The sequence below is a fragment of the Oncorhynchus clarkii genome, chromosome 28 (genome assembly GCF_045791955.1).
Source record: "Oncorhynchus clarkii lewisi isolate Uvic-CL-2024 chromosome 28, UVic_Ocla_1.0, whole genome shotgun sequence".
Taxonomy (NCBI): Eukaryota; Metazoa; Chordata; class Actinopteri; order Salmoniformes; family Salmonidae; genus Oncorhynchus; species Oncorhynchus clarkii.
Window position 1 is genome coordinate 12,939,760 of NC_092174.1, and position 18,557 is coordinate 12,958,316.

Genomic DNA, 18,557 nt, shown 5'->3' on the forward strand with positions numbered 1-18,557 from the left:
CCCCAAACCAACAATGATCAGAATGTACAAATATACTGAACAAAAATATAAAGTGTTGGTCCCATGTCTCATGAGCTGAAATCAAATATCCCAGAATTTGTCCACACTAAGAATATTTTGAGGATAAATACACAACGCAGAGGACGTGAGGTCAATAGAGGACTAATGATCAATGGAAATAGTGTTTTTTCTGTCATATCAATGGGTCAGAGACATGTGAGTAATTTCAGAACGGGACTCATAGCTACATGGCAAGTTCTCATTGGCCCAAATTGTTTATACATTGGACCTGAAATAGGATACTTGTTATTTGGCCACTGGCCCAGTTTTATTGCAAGGAATTGTAATTGGTCAACCACAGGCTATGGCTGGGTTATAAAACTACATCCTGTTCCTTTGTTCTGTGGAGAGAATCACTGAGGACAGGGGAGCATGAACATCTACTGCCCTGCATGATTTGTTCTCTTTGAATAAACCTATTTTCCTCCCCCTGATTTGCTTTGGTGTCTGTGTTATTGAAGAATAACATCAACTGCTAACAACACCCACAAAAAGCAAATTTCTCTCAAATTGTGTGCACAAATTTGTCTACATCCCTGTTCGTGAACATTTCTTCTTCTGCCAAGATCATCCAACCACCTGACCGGTGTGGCATATCTAGAAGCTGATTAAACAGCATGATCGTTACACAGGTGCATCTTGTGCTCAGGATAATAAAAGCACACTCTAAAATATGCAGTTTTGTCACACAACACAATGCCTCAGACGTCTCAATTTTTGAGGGAGCGTGCAATTGGCATGCTGACTGCAGGATTGTCCACCAGAGCTGTTTTTAATGTTATTTTTTTATTTCACCTTTATTTAACCAGGTAGGCAAGTTGAGAACAAGTACTCATTTACAATTGCGACCTGATCAAGATAAAGCAAAGCAGTTCGACACATACAACAACACAGAGTTACACATGGAGTAAAACAAACATAGTCAATAATACAGTAGAAAAATGAGTCTATATACAATGTGAGCAAATGAGGTGAGATAAGGGAGGTAAAGGCAAAAAAAGGCCATGGTGGCGAAGTAAATACAATAGGGCAAGTAAAACATTGGAAGAATGTGCAAAGTAGAGATAGAAATAATGGTGTACAAAGGAGCTAAATAAATACAGTAGGGGAAGAAGTAGTTGTTTGGGCTAAATTATAGATGGGCAATGTACAGGTGCAGTAATCTGTGAGCTGCTCTGACAGCTGGTGCTTAAAGCTAGTGAGGGAGATAAGTGTTTCCAGTTTCAGAGATTTTTCTAGTATGTTACAGTCATTGGCAGCAGAGAACTGGAAGGAGAGGCGGCCAAAGGAAGAATTGATTTTGGGGGTGACCAGAGAGATATACCTGCTGGAGCGCGTGCTACAGTTGGGTGCTGCTATGGTGACCAGCAAGCTGAGATAAGGGGGGACATTACCTAGCAGGGTCTTGTAGGTGACCTGAAGCCAGTGGGTTTGGCGACGAGTATGAAGCGAGGGCCAGCCAACGAGAGCGTACAGGTCGCATTGGTGTGTAGTACACTGCTCAAAAAAATAAAGGGAACACTAAAATAACATATCCTAGATCTGAATGAATGAAATATTCTTATTAAATAGTGGTGGAATAGTGGAAAACCACACTACAGGCTGATCCAACTTTGATGTAATGTCCTTAAAACAAGTCAAAATGAGGCTGAGTAGTGTGTGTGGCCTCCACGTGCCTGTATGACCTCCCTACAACTCCTGGGCATGCTCCTGATGAGGTGGTGGATGGTCTCCTGAGGGATCTCCTCCCAGACCTGGACTAAAGCATCCGCCAACTCCTGGACAGTCTGTGGTGCAATGTGGCGTTGGTGGATGGAGAGAGACATGATGTCCCAGATGTGCTCAATTGGTTCTAGGTCTGGGGAACGGGCGGGCCAGTCCATAGCATCAATGCCTTCCTCTTGCAGGAACTCCTGACACACTCCAGCCACATGAGGTCTAGCATTGTCTTGCATTAGGAGGAACCCAGGGCCAACCGCACCAGCATATGGTCTCACAAGGGGTCTGAGGATCTCATCTCGGTACCTAATGGCAGTCAGGCTACCTCTGGCGAGCACACGGAGGTCTGTGCGGCCCCCCAAAGAAATGCCACCCCACACCATGATTGACCCACCGCCAAACCGGTCATGCTGGAGGATGTTGCAGGCAGCAGAACGTTCTCCATGGCGTCTCCAGACTCTGTCACGTCTGTCACATGTGCTCTGTGTGATCCTGCTTTCATCTGTGAAGAGCACAGGGCACCAGTGGCGAATTTGCCAATCTTGGTGTTCTCTGGCAAATGAAAAATGTCCTGCACGGTGTTGGGCTGTAAGCACAACCCCCACCTGTGGACGTCGGGCCCTCATACCACCCTCATGGAGTCTGTTTCTGACCGTTTGAGCAGACACATGCACATTTGTGGCCTGCTGGAGGTCATTTTGCAGGGCTCTGGAAGTGCTCTTCCTGCTCCTCCTTGCACAAAGGCGGAGGTAGCGGTCCTGCTGCTGGGTTGTTGCCCTCCTACGGCCTCCTCCACGTCTCCTGATGTACTGGCCTGTCTCCTGGTAGCGCTCTGGACACTACGCTAACAGACACAGCAAACCTTCTTGCCACAGCTCGCATTGATGTGCCATCCTGGATGAGCTGCACTACCTGAGCCACTTGTGTGCGTTGTAGACTCCGTCTCATGCTACCACTAGAGTGAAAGCACCGCCAGCATTCAAAAGTGACCAAAACATCAGCCAGGAAGCATAGGAACTGAGAAGTGGACTGTGGTCCCCACCTGCAGAACCACTCCTTTATTCGGGGTGTCTTGCTAATTGCCTATAATTTCCACCTGTTGTCTATTCCATTTGCACAACAGCATGTGAAATGTATTATCAATCAGTGTTGCTTCCTAAGTGGACAGTTTGATTTCACAGAAGTGTGATTGACTTGGAGTTACATTGTGTTGTTTAAGTGTTCCCTTTATTTTTTAGAGCAGTGTATATGGGGTTTTGGTGGCAAAACGGATGGCACTGTGATAGACTGCATCCAATTTATTGAGTAGGGTATTGGAGGCTATTTTGTAAATGACATCGCCGAAGTCGAGGATCGGTAGGATGGTCAGTTTTACAACGGTATGTTTGGCAGCATGAGTGAAGGATGCTTTGTTGCAAAATAGGAAGCCAATTCTAGATTTAACTTTGAGGTGTTGATGTGAGTCTAGAAGGAGAGTTTACAGTCTAACCAGACACCTAGGTATTTGTAGTTGTCCACATATTCTAAGTCAGAACCGTCCAGAGTAGTGATGTTGGACGGGCGGGCAGGTGCAGGCAGCGATCGGTTGAAGAGCATGCATTTAGTTTTACTTGTATTTAAGAGCAATTGGAGGCCACGGAAAGAGAGTTGTATGGCATTGAATATCGTCTGGATGGTTGTTAGCACAGTGTCCAAAGAAGGGCCAGAAGTATACAGAATGGTGTCGTCTACGTAGAGGTGGATCAGAGACTCACCAGCAGCAAGAGCGACATCATTGATGTATACAGAGAAGAGAGTCGGTTAAAGAATTGAAGGCACCCTGAGGCAGACCCATAGAGACTGCCAGAGGCCCGGACAACAGGCCCTCCGATTTGACATACTGAAATCTGTCAGAGAAGTAGTTGGTGAACCAGGCGAGGCAATCATTTGAGAAACCAAGGCTGTTGCCAGAGGATTGAATGTTAATTTCTCTACCATAAACCGGCTCCAACGTCCTTTTAGAGAATTTGGCAGTACGTACAACCGGCCTCACAACCGCAGACCACTTGTAACTACGCAAGCCCAGGACATCCACAACCGGCTTTGTTGAAATTGTTGCATGTTGCGTTTATATTTTTGTTCAGTACACAGTGCATTCGGAAAGTATTCAGACCCCTTGACTTTTTCCATATTTTGATCAATTACAGCCTTATTCTAAAATGGTTTTTTACCCCATCAATCTACACACAATATCCCATAACGAATAAGCAAAAACTGAAATATCTAATTTACATAAGTATTCAGAACCTTTACTCGGTACTTTGTTGAAGCACCTTTGGCAGTGATTACAGCCTTGAGTCTTCTTGGGTATGAAACTACAAGCTTGGCACACCTGTATTTGGGGAGTTTCTCCCATTCTTCTCTGCAGATTCTCTCACACGCTGTCAGGTTGGATGGGGAGCGTCACTGCACAGCTATTTTCAGGTCAATCCAGAGATGCTCAATCGTGTTCAAGTCAGGGCTCTGGCTGGGCCACTCAAGGACATTCAGAGACTTGTCCCGAAGCCAGTCCTGCATTGTCTTGGCTGTGTGCTTAGGGTCATTGTTCTGTTGGAAGGTGAACCTTTGCCTTAGTCTGAGGTCCTGAGTACTCTGGAGCAGGTTTTCATCAAGGATCTCTCTGTCCTTTGCTCCGTTCATTTGTCACTCGATCCTGACTGGTATTCCATTCCCTGCTGCTGAAAAACATCCCCACATCATGCTTCACCGTAGGGATGGTGCCAGGTTTCCTCCAGACGTGACGCTTGGCATTCAGGCAAAAGAGTTAAATCTTGTTTCTCATGGTCTGCGAGTCCTTTAGGTGCCAAGCGGGCTGTCATGTACCTTTTACTGAGTAATGGCTGCCGTCTGTCCACTCTACCGTAAAGGCCTGATTGGTGGAGTGCTTCAGAGATTGTTGTCCTTCTGGACGGTTCTCCCATCTCCACAGAGGAACTCTGGACCTCTGTCAGAGAGACCATCAGGTTTTTGGTCACCTCCCTGACCAAGGCCCTTCTCCCCCGATTGCTCAGTTTGGCCAGGTGGTCAGCTCTAGGAAGAGTCTTGGTGGTTGCAAACTTCTTCCATTTAAGAATGATGGAGGCCACTGTGTTCTTGGGGACCTTCAATGCTGCAGAAATGTTTTGGTACGCTTCCTCAGATCTGTGCCTTGACACAATCCTGTTTCAGAGCTAAAACTACAGTTCCTTCGATCTCATGGCTTGGTTTATGCTCTAACATTCACTGTCAACTGTGGGACCTTATATAGACAGGTGTGTGCCTTTCCAAATCATGTCCAATCAGTTGAATTTACAACAGGTGGACTCCAAGTTGTCAAAACATCTAAAAAATGATCAATGGAAACAGGATGCACCTGAGCTCAATTTCGAGTCTCATAGCGAAGGTTCTGAATACTTAATTAAGGTATTTCTAAAAACCTGTTTTCACTTTGTCATTTTGGGGTATTGTGTGCAGATTGATGAGGGGCATTTTCATTTTTTTTTAAATCCATTTTCGAATCAGGCTGTAAAGTCACAAAATGTGGAAAAAATCAAGGGGTCTGAATACTTTCCGAATGCACCATATATTCAATCCACAGACAGGCAAAGCAGACAAATGGGGTTGATGGTGACAGTTATGATTACAGATTATTAGTCACTTGGTTTTGTCCAGTGAGATAATTCAATTTTATAATCCTAGAGATAAAAAATTATAAGTCAATTTTACAGGTAAATGTTCCTCTACTACTGAATGCTAGTTGCCGCACCTATTTCCAGTAATTCCTGTAATTCCTGTCCTAGAGCGGAAATTCTTGTTTAAGTTCCACCTTGAAGACTGACGCTGGCTGCTAATACATATTCAGTCTTTCGGGGTGGGAACGTTGTGGTGATTTCCACGTGTAGCAGAGAAATAACAAATAGGGCACTCACTGACAGCTGTCACTGTAATTAGCTAGCATGCTAATCCTAGCCAGCTAATGAAAGTTATGTGAGAACCCTTTAGGTACTGTAAGGTGTCAGGTGAAAGAAATTACAATTATTATAAAATAATAACAATTCAAAAATGATTTTTTAAGAAGACTACCACCCTACACACCCTACTTATACAAATAGTGCTGACATAACATTGACAGGTCAGTGCAGCATTTCTCCACCATTTCTGTACCAGTGACTGGCAAGACATGGTCTTTTTTTTAACCAGCTCATGTTTAAAACAATATGTAAAAACCCCACTGGAGATACAACTCACCAATATTACTTTTCCTCTGCTCCAGCCTTGTTTGCCTCCCTGTTGTGCCTTCAGGAGGTATTCACACCCCTTGACTTTGTCCACATTTTGTTGTTACAGCCTGAATTTAAAATGGATTCAATTGAAATTTTGTGTCACTGGCCTACACACAATACCCCATAATGTCAAAGTGGAATTATGTTTTTAGAATTTTTAACAACTTTAAACATTTTAAGCTGAGATGTCTTGAGTCAATAAGTACTCAAACCTTTTTTTTTTGGCAAGCCTAAATAAATTCAGTAGTAAAATGCATGTTTTGGAATATTTTCTTCCACATACAGGCTTCCTTCTTTTCACTCTGTCAATTAGGTTAGTATTGTGGAGTAACTACAAGGTTGTTGATCCATCCTCAGTTTTCTCCTGTCACAGCCATTGAACTCTATAACTGTTTCTAAGTCACCATTGGCCTCATAGTGAAATCCTTGAGTGGTTTACACTCCCGCAACTGAGTTAGGAAGGAGGCTGTTACGTATACGCCGGAAGTCAGAAAGCATGTGCAGGAGATTAGTTTAATACAGAACAGATACAAACATGGGAAGCAAAGTAAATGTGTGAGATAATTAAAAATATCTATGGACTGATGAACACAGAGGGCTAAATAAAGGGGAAGTAATCAGGGAAGTGATGAAGTCCAGGTGTGCCTAATGATGAGGCGCAGGTGTGCGTAATTATGGGTTGCCAGAACTGGTGGTTAGTAAACTGGCGACGTTGAGCACCGACGCGGTAGTAGACGGCTAAACTCAGCAAAAAAAGTAATGTCCCCTTTTCAGGACCCTGTCTTTCAAAGATAATTTGTAAAAATCCAAATAACTTCACAGATCTTTATTGTGAAGGGTTTAAACACTGTTTCCCATGCTTGTTCAGTGAACCATAAACAATTAATGAACATACACCTGTGGAACGGATGTTAAGACACAAACAGCTTATAGACGGTAGGCAATTAAGGTCACAGTTATGAAAACTTAGGACACTAAAGAGGCCTTTCTACTGACTCTGAAAAACACCAAAAGAAAGACGCCCAGGGTCCCTGCTCATCTGCGTGAACGTGCCTTAGGCATGCTGCAAGGAGGCATGAGGACTACAGATGTGGCCAGGGCAATAAATTGCAATGTCCATACTGTGAGACGCCTACGACAGCACTACAGGGAGACAGGATGGACAGCTGATCGTTCTCGCAGTGGCAGACCATGTGTAACAACACCTGCACAGGATCGGTACATCCAAACATCACTGAACTGAGGGCTTGTAGGCTTGTTATAAGGCAGGTCCTCATCATACATCACTGGCAACAACGTCGCCTATGGCCACAAACCCACCGTCGCTGGACCAGACAGGACTGGCAAAAAGTGCTCTTCACTGACGAGTCATGGTTTTGTCTCACCAGAAGTGATGGTCGGATTCACGTTTATTGTTGAAGGAATGAGCGTTACACCGAGGCCTGTACTCTGGAGTGGGATCAATTTGGAGGTGGAGGGTTCATCATGGTCTGGGGTGGTGTGTCACAGCAGTATTTTTTATTTAAATGTAATTTTTTTATTACACCTTTATTTAACCAGGTAGGCTAGTTGAGAACAAGTTCTCATTTGCAACTGCGACCTGGCCAAGATAAAGCGTAGCAAATAGACACATACAACAACACAGAGTTACACATGGAATAAACAAAACATACAGTCAATAATACAGTAGAACAAAAGAAAAGAAAAAGTCTATATACAGTGAGTGCAAATGAGGTAAGTTAAGGAAATAAATAGGCCATGGTGGCAAAGTAATTACAATATAGCAATTAAACACTGGAATGGGAGATCGGCATAAGATGAATGTGCAGGTAGAGATACTGGGGTGCAAAGGAGCAAAATAAATAAATAAATACCAGTATGGGAATGAGGTAGATGGGCTGTTTACAGATAGGCTAAGTACAGGTGCAGTGATCTGTAAACTGCTCTGACAGCTGGTGCTTAAAGCTAGTGAGGGAGATGTGAGTCTCCAGCTTCAGAGATTTTTGCAATTCGTTCCAGTCATGGGCAGCAGGGTACCATCTCACAGCAAGAACTGGCAAATCTGGTGCCGTCCATGAGGAGGAGATGCACTGCAGTACTTAATGCAGCTGGTGGCCAAACCAAATACTGACTGTTACTTTTGATTTGACCCCCCTTTGTTCAGGGACACATTATTCCATGTCTGTTAGTCACATGTCTGTGGAACTTGTTCAGTTTATGTTTATGTCTCAGTTGTCGAATCTTGTAATGTTCATACAAATATTTACACATGTTAAGTTTGCTGAAAATAAACGCAGTTGACAGTGAGGACGTTTTTTGTTGTTGTTGCTGAGTTTATATATTTGTAGTGACTGGGTGTATTGATACACCATCCAAAGTGTAATTATTAACTTTTCTATTCTCAAAGCGATATCAATGTCTGTTTTTTTAAAAAAATTTCGACCAATAGGTGACCTTCTTTGTGAGACATTGGAAAACCTCCCCGCTGAATCTGTTTGAAATGCGCTGCTCGACTGAGGGACCTTAAAGATAATTGTTTGTGTGGTGTACAGAGAGGAGGTCGTTCAAATATCATGCTCAACTATTATTGCACACAAAGTCCATGCAACTTATTATGCAGCTTGTTAAGCACATTTTTTACTCCTGAACTGATTTAGGCTTGCCATAACAAAAGGGGTTGACTACTTATTGACTTAAGTCATTTCTGCTTTTAATTTATTCATTCATTTGCAAACGTTTTGAAAAACATGATTCCACTTTGACATTGCGGGGTATTGTGTGTTGGCAAGTGACACAAAGTCTCAATTTAATCCATTTTAAATTCAGTCTGTAACACAACAAAATGTGGAAAAAGTAAATGGATGTGAATACTTTCTGAAGGCACTATAGAACCTAAAATGGTTCTTTGGAGAACCCTTTGAAGAAAACCCTTTTGGGATTTGAGGTAGAACCCTTTTGGGTTTCAGGTAGGACCCTTTCCACAGTGGGTTCTACATGGGACCCAAAAGGGTTCTACCCAAAACACAAAAGCTTTTTTACCTGGAACCAAAAAGGGTTATCCTATGGGGACAGCTGAAGACAGTTTTTTTTATTTTATCTGCTAAACATGTTGGCCTCTGCCCTGAATGATGGGTCGCCACTGCATACAGTGCAATTTCAACAGTGTTTTTGGTCAAGTTAACTAATTATTGTATTTTGTAGAATTTATATAACATTAGAAACTTGTTTAGCATTATCTAGTCAAATTGTTGTATGGTTCCGCTATTTTCCTCCGTTTGCATCAGTTTCAATTGGGGACATTTATTCTGAAGGCGAGCCGCCGATTACACTATTGCTGCTCACGACACACAGGTGGACAAATCGAAGGAGAAATGGCGAAGAGGTGGCTACCCTTTTCGCTCCTGTTTCTAGTTCTCTCCCTGTACTGTGCTGCGTCGGCTGATAACAGCGGCCTGAAGAAAATGAAGATGCAGTTTGCAACAGGGCCACTTCTTAAATTCCAAATCTGGTAAGTTAAGCGAGGACATCAATACACTTTGAGTAGACATCTTGTCTTGTTGTTCAGCTAGCATCAGCTACTTGCCCGTATGACGTTAGCTGTGCACAGCTAGTTAAATCCTGTTAGCTAATTCTGCTCAGGAAATTGGGTGGGTACAGTCAAAGAATCCTTACAGTATCCATGTAACACCGTATTTTGGTTAGCTAGCAACATCCACATGTTTATGTAACTAAATTACAACCGTGTTTTGTCTGTTGTTAATGATTCTGTAGTTGCGAGGTTGAAAAAAACAACATACTATTGTAGCTACTTCCGCTGTCAAATAGCTAATTTTGCGATTTGCGTCCCCATGTGGTCACTACCGGTTGGATTAATATCTACCTTGTCAAGTGAATGGGATTAACTCAGACCAAGGGATGTGTTTGGAATGTGAAATGCCTTTTTAACTATTTTAATAATGCATTTGGACAGTAGATGAACCGTGTGCCATACAGCAATGGAAGGTCACCTCATGCTTTGCAGGCAGCATACAATGCATGGAAGTCACAACAAGGGATCAAAGATAACCTTGGACTCTTTGATGTTTAGGGTTGTTTGGCTGTGGCCAAGTGTATATAGCCTTGCCTCTAAAGACTGTTTTTTTTTCCCCAGCGTGTGTCACTGCCTGTTCTCTTCTGGCCATGTTTGTCTATCTCTCTCTTCTTCTCTCACCCAGCATCTCCTGAGGGTACAAGCGGGTGTTTGAGGAGTACATGCAGGTCTTGTACCAGCGTTACCCAGACATCCGCATTGAGGGGGAGAACTACCTTCCTCTACCCCTCTACCGGTAAATTACACTGTGTGCCACCATACTGTGTAAACACTTGACACGTGTTGCAATATATTCTCCGCTGTGGTCGTTACCAACAAGTTGCCCTCCTTTGGACTCAGAGGTTTTTGCTTTTTTTGGACACTTGTAACTGCCATTGCCTGCAATCTAAAGCAAAAAATGGTCTTGTATGATAACAGATAAAGTAAACAATAAATATGTAAGTGTATCAAATAAATGATATAGTGATGCAGCCTGTCCACAAGGTGATGCAGCGCATACATTCTTTGGGTAGAACCCTTGACGTGCGTATGCTCTACCGTCTCTCTGGAAGTTGACGTTATTCTCTTGTTTGCTGTCCTCAGCCACGTTGCTTCCTTCCTGTCCATGTTCAAGCTGGCACTGATCGGACTGATCATTATCGGCAAGGACCCCTTCGCCCTCTGCGGTATGCAAGCCCCAGGCATCTGGGTCTGGGGTCAGGAGAATAAGGTGAGACTCTCTCTTATGTTTAAAATTTGACATAACACTTGGTGTTAGCATCACAGGCATACCTGCTCTAATGGAAATTAAAGGGTAGATGTTGACAAGAATCGTCAATACCTCAAGAGACACAGACCTTACCCATGGGATGTCATTAATGACTCATTTGGGAGAGTGAGGAGATGATGCAGTCTTTGTTTGTGTGTATTGTCAACCTGGATCTCCAAGGTAACATAAGTCCATGGTGCTGAAGTAGAGGGCACACAATATTCAAATCCCCTCCTTGTATATCCTGAACACACTGTGGGCCAATAAAAATTGACCTGTTATGTAAGCATTAATACGGCAGCATTCCTCTCTGTTCCTCTGCTATAACATGTTGGTGTGTTTCCCTGGGCTGGGTACACAGACAGAAGGGCTATGGAATTTTGCACCCTTGTCCTTGGCAGAACTGATGTGCATATTGACCAATTAAATATTTTAACTTGAACTTCAACTTTGGCTCGTAATTGATTGATGGTGATATTGAATTTCTCTTTCTGTCTCTTTCAGATTTATGCCTGCATGATGGTATTCTTTTTCAGCAACATGATTGAAAACCAGTGTATGTCAACAGGAGCTTTTGAAATCACATTAAACGGTAAGGCTGCCTTTGCGTAAGTATGCACAAATCCTTTACGGACCCTGCACAGACGTCATTGTAAAATACCACACAGAGGAGTGTTGAGAGTTGATGTGTTTGTACCTCCCTGGGCAGATGTGCCAGTGTGGTCCAAGCTGGAGTCGGGTCACCTGCCCTCCATGCAGCAGCTGGTCCAGATCCTGGAGAACGAGATGAAGATGAACGTACCCATGGACCACCGCTCCTAACCCTGCCTTTACGCCCCTCTCGGATGGAGCCAAAGACCCCTCCACGTACGCAACCCCCCCCCCATCTTCTATCCACCACTTCTATTCACATGACCATAGTTGTCAAATTAGATTACTCAACCTACTCAACTCATTTTTTTGACAAAACTTGAAGGACTTTTTCATTTATTTATGCGCTTGATGCACTCACTTTCTTTTCCTCTGCAGGTTTGAGGTGGGTTTCTCAATAGACTGTGAGGTGATGTTTATGAAGGTCTGCGCTGAAGGCAGGAAGACTGCTAGCTCAGACTGGATGTCCCCATCGCTTCTCACCACGTCCCTACGAGATGCCCCTCCCCTAATGCTGGACTGGGATCCACGGCAACCGTGATGGCCATTTTCTCTACTATTACTACTGCAGATCATTCATCCTGGTGCAATAAACGCTCAGCTTTGGCTCTTGCGCTCACAAGGATCAATTCAAGCTCACCAATGTTGACTTTCATGTGGATGGTCAAATTAATATTGAGGTCTTTAGTTAGCCACACAGAATCGATATGTTTTTATTTTGACCCATTATGTGTAGTTTAACCATTTGTTAGTCTTAATTTAACTTAGTTACATGTAGAACATCTTACATAGTCTGGTCATGAGCATTTGAATAACGTTTAACATTTTAATTTCTGAATTCTGTTATTTTTTTTATCTTTGCATAGCTGTAAGTGGAGCTAAGACGATGAATAAATGTCTAATTGTGAAAGAGCTGTGTGAGCGCTGTCTGTTTGCTAGGACAAGATGAGCTGATTTGTTGTTGGTACGAGAACAAGTAAATACTTTTCTAAAGTGACTAGACGAATGAGGGCATGACAACCACACCAGCCACATTTCAAAGGTTAGGTACATGTAGAAATCCAGGAGGGTACTATTTTAGTAAGAAACAGGCCTACAGTTTCATACATTTAAAAGACATGTAAATAAAGTTAAAGAAAACAGGAGACCAACTGCTAAGCAAATGTAAAAATGTATTGATACACTAAGTAGAGACCATCTGGCTTCTCATTATCCACCCTGATAAGGTTTACATGGTTTTTGGAATCAGTGGTTAGGGTTAAGTAGATCACCAGGTTAAATCTACGAACATCCTTGTGAACAGCTTCTACGGACATCCTTGTGTAAAGGGCCCTGCAAATTAGGCAGAGACGTCAAGTAAATTCCTAGAAACTCATGGAAAGCAAAACTTAACGGATCTCTTTAATAAGAGACTTCCGTTAGAGATAGCGTTTCACAACTGAAGCTACTGTGTAAATGGTCAAAAACAAATGAGTGATAACCACATAACTAGGTGTGTTGCACCTACTGTAATTTTTAGCACCAGAAGCAATCTACCACTATTTCTTGCAATGACACTTAATGAGAGTAAATTGCTGCCCAAAGACCATTGCAATAATAACCGTCTAAAATGCTATCAAGACTTGTATAGAGAAGCAGCCTACAGGAGCATCTCTCTCAACTAGGTTCAACGATTAAGGGATTTAGAGTTTATTTGCACTGGAGCAGTGCAGGTTGAGTCTCTTAAAGATGTGATTTTCCTGTGTTTATATATATTTCCACACTAAGGTCTGAATAATAATAAAATTGTGAAATTATGATCATGCCCTTTTAGTGTGTAGGAGTTGTTTGAATAGACTGCCTGAAATGTCTTCCTGTTTTGGTGGGTAGGAGTTTTGGCCTGTCTGGTGATATCACCAGGTGGTAAAATAGTTAAGTCCCATGTGGCTCAGATGGTAGAGCATGGCACTTGCAACACCAGGGTTGTGGGTTTGATTCCCACGGGGGACCAATAGCAACAAATATGAAAATGTATGTACTCACTACTGTAAGTCGCTCTGGATAAGAGTCTCCTAAATTACAAATGAAAATTAGTTAATAGTTAGTTCATCAACATCAAATTTTATTGGTCACATACACATGGTTAGCAGATGTTAATGCGAGTGTAGCTAAATGATTGTGCTTCTAGTTCCGACCATGCAGTAATATCTAACAATCTAACCATTTCACAACAACTACCTTATACACACAAGTGAATATGTACAAATAAATATATGGATGAGCGATGGCCGAACGGCATAGGCAAGATACAGTAGATGGTATAGAGTACAGTATATGCATATGAGATTAGTATTGTAGGATATGTAAACATATAAAGTGGCATTGTTTAAAGTGACTAGTGATACATTTATTACATCCAATTTTGAATTATTAAAGTGGCTAAAGATTTGAGTCAGTATGTTGGCAGCAGCCACTCAATGTTAGTGATGGCTGTTTAACAGTCTGATGGCCTTGAGATAGAAGCTGTTTTTCAGTCTCTCGGTCCCAGCTTTGATGCACCTGTACTGACCTCGCCTTCTGGATGATAGTGGGGTGAAAAGGCAGTGGCTCGGGTGGTTGTTGTCCTTGATGATCTTTTTGGCCTTCCTGTGACATCGGGTGGTGTAGGTGTCCTGGAGGGCAGGTAGTTTGCCCCCGGTGATGCGTTGTGCAGACCTCACTACCCTCTGGAGAGCCTTGCGGTTGTGGGCGGAGCAGTTGCCGTAACAGGCAACTAACGTAACGTACACCTAACGTAACGTACAGCCCGACAGGATGCTCTCGATTGTGCATCTGTAAAAGTTTGTGAGTGCTTTTGGTGACAAGCCAAATTTCTTCAGCCTCCTGAGGTTGAAGAGGCGCTGTTGCGTCTTCTTCACCACACAGTCTGTGTGGGTGAATGATAAAATAATTGATATGTTTAAAGATATTGATTAAATAATTCTACCCTGAAACGTAACCGTTAGGGAGTATAGTTTATGTAGCATGTATAAGGAATAATTAAAGTATTAAACATAAGTCCAATTAGGTTGGACTGGGAGAGAGAGAAATGTGTGTGTGCTTGGCAGGAACTCTGAGAAAACTTATGAGGACCGGGAGTACTTCTCAAGGTTTCCCTAATCTCGGGGGATTGGAACTGTCGGCTGGGCAGTGATACACAGTGGTGAGAACTATGGAGATAAAACTCACCTACTGTTTGTGTGGAAGTACTGTATGTGCGTAGGATCCCTACTGTTTGTGTGGAAGTATGTGCGCAGCTATAAAATTGAATTCTTTGTATAATCGACTTTAGAACGTTCTCTGAATAAACTGTACTATCTTTTTGCATAAGCTGAGTCTTTGACTAATTATTATTAAACCCATGGTCTTACAGATCTTGGGGATTGGTCAGAGCTATTCATTGTCAGTTATTATCATTGGGATGGAAAATTCTCGTGACAGTGGACCATTTCAGTTTGTCCGTGATGTGTACTTTGAGGAACTTAAAACTTTACACCTTCTCCACTACTGTCCCTTCGATGTGGGTAGGGGAGTGCTCCCTCTGCTGTGTCCTGAAGTCCACGATCATCTCATTTGTTTTGTTGACTTTGAGTGTGAGGTTATTTTCCTGACACCACACTCCAACGGCCCCCAGCTCCTCCCTGTAGGCCGTCTCGTCGTTGTTGGTAATCAAGCCTACCACTGTAGTGTCGTCTGCAAACTTGATGATTGAGTTGGAGGCGTGCATGGCCACGCAGTCATGGGTGAACAGGGAGTACAGAAGAGGGCTGAGAATGCACCCTTGTGGGGCCTCAGTGTTGAGGATCAGTGGGGTGGAGATGTTGTTTCCTATCCTCACCACCTGGGGGCGGCCCGTCAGAAAGTCCAGGACCCAGTTGCACGGGGCGGGATCGAGACCCAGGGTCTTGAGCTTAATGACGAGTTTGGAGGGTACTATGGTGTTAAATGCTGAGCTGTAGTCGATGAACAGCATTCTTACATAGCTATTCCTCTTGTCCAGATGGGTTAGGGCAGTGTGCAGTGTGATTGCAATTACGTCGTCTGTGGACCTATTGGGGCGGTAAACAAATTGGAGTGGGTCTAGGGCACATATGTCAGAGTCAAGGCCCGCGGGCCACATCCGGCCCGCAAGAAGGTTTTTTACGGCCCCTGGGATGATCTTGATTTATTATTAGAACCGGCCCGCAGCAAGCCGGCAGCCCGCAGATCTTTTACACGCACCAATACTACATTTCCCACAATGCAAAGGTGACGCACCGAGCAGTAGGCTGCTTCATTTCAATATTTATTGGCACAGCAGTCGTCAGCATCACAGTAAAATTAACTTTCAGATACCCATCAAAAATGGCAAAACGGAAGGTGGATACTGAGAACCGGGGGTTTCAAACAAGGTGGGAGTCGGAGTATATGTTCACGAAGGTAGCTGGAAAACCTGTGTGTCTTCTGTGTGGAGAAAGTGTGGCGGTACTGAAAGAGTATAATCTGAGACGACATTATGAAACGAAACACGCGGACACACACGCGGACGCAACTGTCAAGGCCAGTTTTATTTTGGCAGAAGAGATCGCTAAATCAGCCCGGCCATTTACGGAGGGGGATTTCATCAAAAACTGCATGATTAAAGTTTGTGACGAAGTTTGCCCAGAAAAAAGGCAACTCTTTTTAAATGTGAGTCTGAGCAGAAACACCATTGCCGAGAGAGTAGACCAGTTGTCCATCAATCTAAAAGAGCAGCTTGTGAAAAAGGGAAAAGATTTTATTGCATATTCCTTGGCTGTGGATGAGAGCACCGACATTTCTGACATTGCCCAGTTGTCAATTTTCATCCGCGGAGTGGACTCCAACCTAAGCGTGACAGAGGAGTTTTTGGCTTTACGTCCTATGCATGGCACAACTACGGGGCATGATTTGTATGAAGAGGTGTCAAGATGTGTAAATGAGATGGAGCTGCCTTGGGAAAAACTTGTGGGTTTGACAACCGACGGAGCACCTGCGATGTGTGGACACAGGAGCGGACTGGTGGCGAAGATACGGGAAAAGATGCAAGAGGAAAACGCGACAGGTGAGCTGACAGCTTATCATTGTATCATACACCAGGAAGCGTTGTGCGGTAAAGCCTTGAAAATGGAGCATGTAATGAGCATCATCACGCGCACAGTTAACTTTATCAGAGCCAAAGGTTTGAATCACCGCCAGTTCAAGGCATTTCTGACGGAGTTAGAAACGGAGCATGGTGATTTGCCTTATCACACAGAGGTGCGATGGCTAAGCCAGGGAAAGGTGCTTCAAAGATGTTTCGAGCTTCGTGAGGAGATTTGTCTGTTCTTGGACAGCAAAGGGAAAGACACAACACAACTCCGAGACGAAATGTTTCTGTGTGAAATGGCTTTTCTGTGTGACATTACGAGTCATCTGAATGCAATAAACTTGCAGCTGCAGGGTCGGGATCGTGTCATCTCTGATATGTACAGTACAGTGAAGGCATTTAAAACCAAACTGACTCTGTGGGAGACGCAGATGCGGAAAGAAAATTTGAGCCACTTTCCCAGCTGCCAGACCATGAAAGAGAAGCTCTCTACCAGTGCGTTCCCGAGCACACAGTTGGCTGATAAAATAGGTATGCTTGCCGCTGACTTTCGACGCCGATTTGCTGACTTTGAAGCACAAAAAAGCAGGTTGGAACTGCTCGGTAACCCATTTGCTGTTGACGTGGAAAGCTCACCACCAAACCTCCAAATGGAGTTGATTGACCTCCAATGCAATGATGCACTGAGGGCAAAATATGCGGCAGTGGGTGCTGCGGAGTTCGCCCGTTTCCTCCCCGGCACAATGCCCCAGCTGCGCATCCAGGCTGCTCAAACGTTGTCTATGTTTGGCAGCACATACCTGTGTGAACAACTGTTTTCTTTGATGAACCTGAACAAAACATCACACAGAAGTCGACTTACTGCTGAACACCTCCACTCAATTCTGAGGATTTCTTCAGCTCAGAGCCTTACCCCGAACATTGATGAACTTGTGGAAAAGATGGGACACCACCAAGTATCACCCTCAACCTCAAACAAGTGAACATTACTGTGCAATCACATATTTAGAGTTTTTACTCAGTTCAAGTTTAAAAGTTAAAATTTAATATTTGTTTTCACTGCATGTTACTTCTCCTTAAACAAAGTGTTGTTTTTGATTAATAGATTTTTGCACTTTATTTTTTTGTATTTCAATCCAATTATATTTTAAAAATATTTCAGTTGAGTGGATGATAGAAAATTGCTATTATTGTTTTTTCTTTGAAGTAAATTTAGCCCACTTTTGCTAAAATAGAAAATATAGTCTACTGATGGTGCCTTGAATACCGGTTTCTTTCATTTAATGTTCATGTTATGGGGATATTTATATAAAGGAAATTTGTCTTTTGTGTCTGTTGAAAATTAAAGATTACTGACAGAGCCATAAGAAAATATTGCTTTATTTATCTGATCATATTGTAATATATTTGTTAGGTTTTCAGTAGGTTCAATTAGGTTCACTAGACTGTATGCGTCATTTAAAAAATTTTCAATGAACATTCGAACAGTCCGGCCCTCGTCTTGTAGCTGATTTTTTTATTTGGCCCTCCGTCCATTTGACTTTGACACCCCTGGTCTAGGGTGTCAGGTAGGGTGAACACAGGTATAAATTAAACCTTGGAAACAGGAGACAAAGGGCTGTTAGACATGGGTTTGATTTTAGACACATGAAAAGTGGGATGAATACAGAGGGTACGGAGCAACAGAAGACGAACAGCAGAGGGGCTAATGACCTTGGAGATGGGGAAAGGGCAGATAAACAGGGGGGAAAGTTTTCCGGACTCCACCCAGAGGGGCAGATCCCGGGTGGACAGCCATACCTTCTGTCCGAGACAATACTGGGGAGCCGGGGTCTGGTGGCGGTCCGCTTGTTGTCGATACCTGGAGGTGGTCTTGAGAAGAGC

General features: G+C 43.3%; 1 pseudogene; it reads left to right on the forward strand.

Annotated features, from left to right (window-relative positions):
- Nucleotides 1-9,353: 9,353 nt before the first annotated feature.
- Nucleotides 9,354-12,479, forward strand: LOC139387073 (thioredoxin reductase-like selenoprotein T1a; annotated as a pseudogene).
- Nucleotides 12,480-18,557: the final 6,078 nt, after the last annotated feature.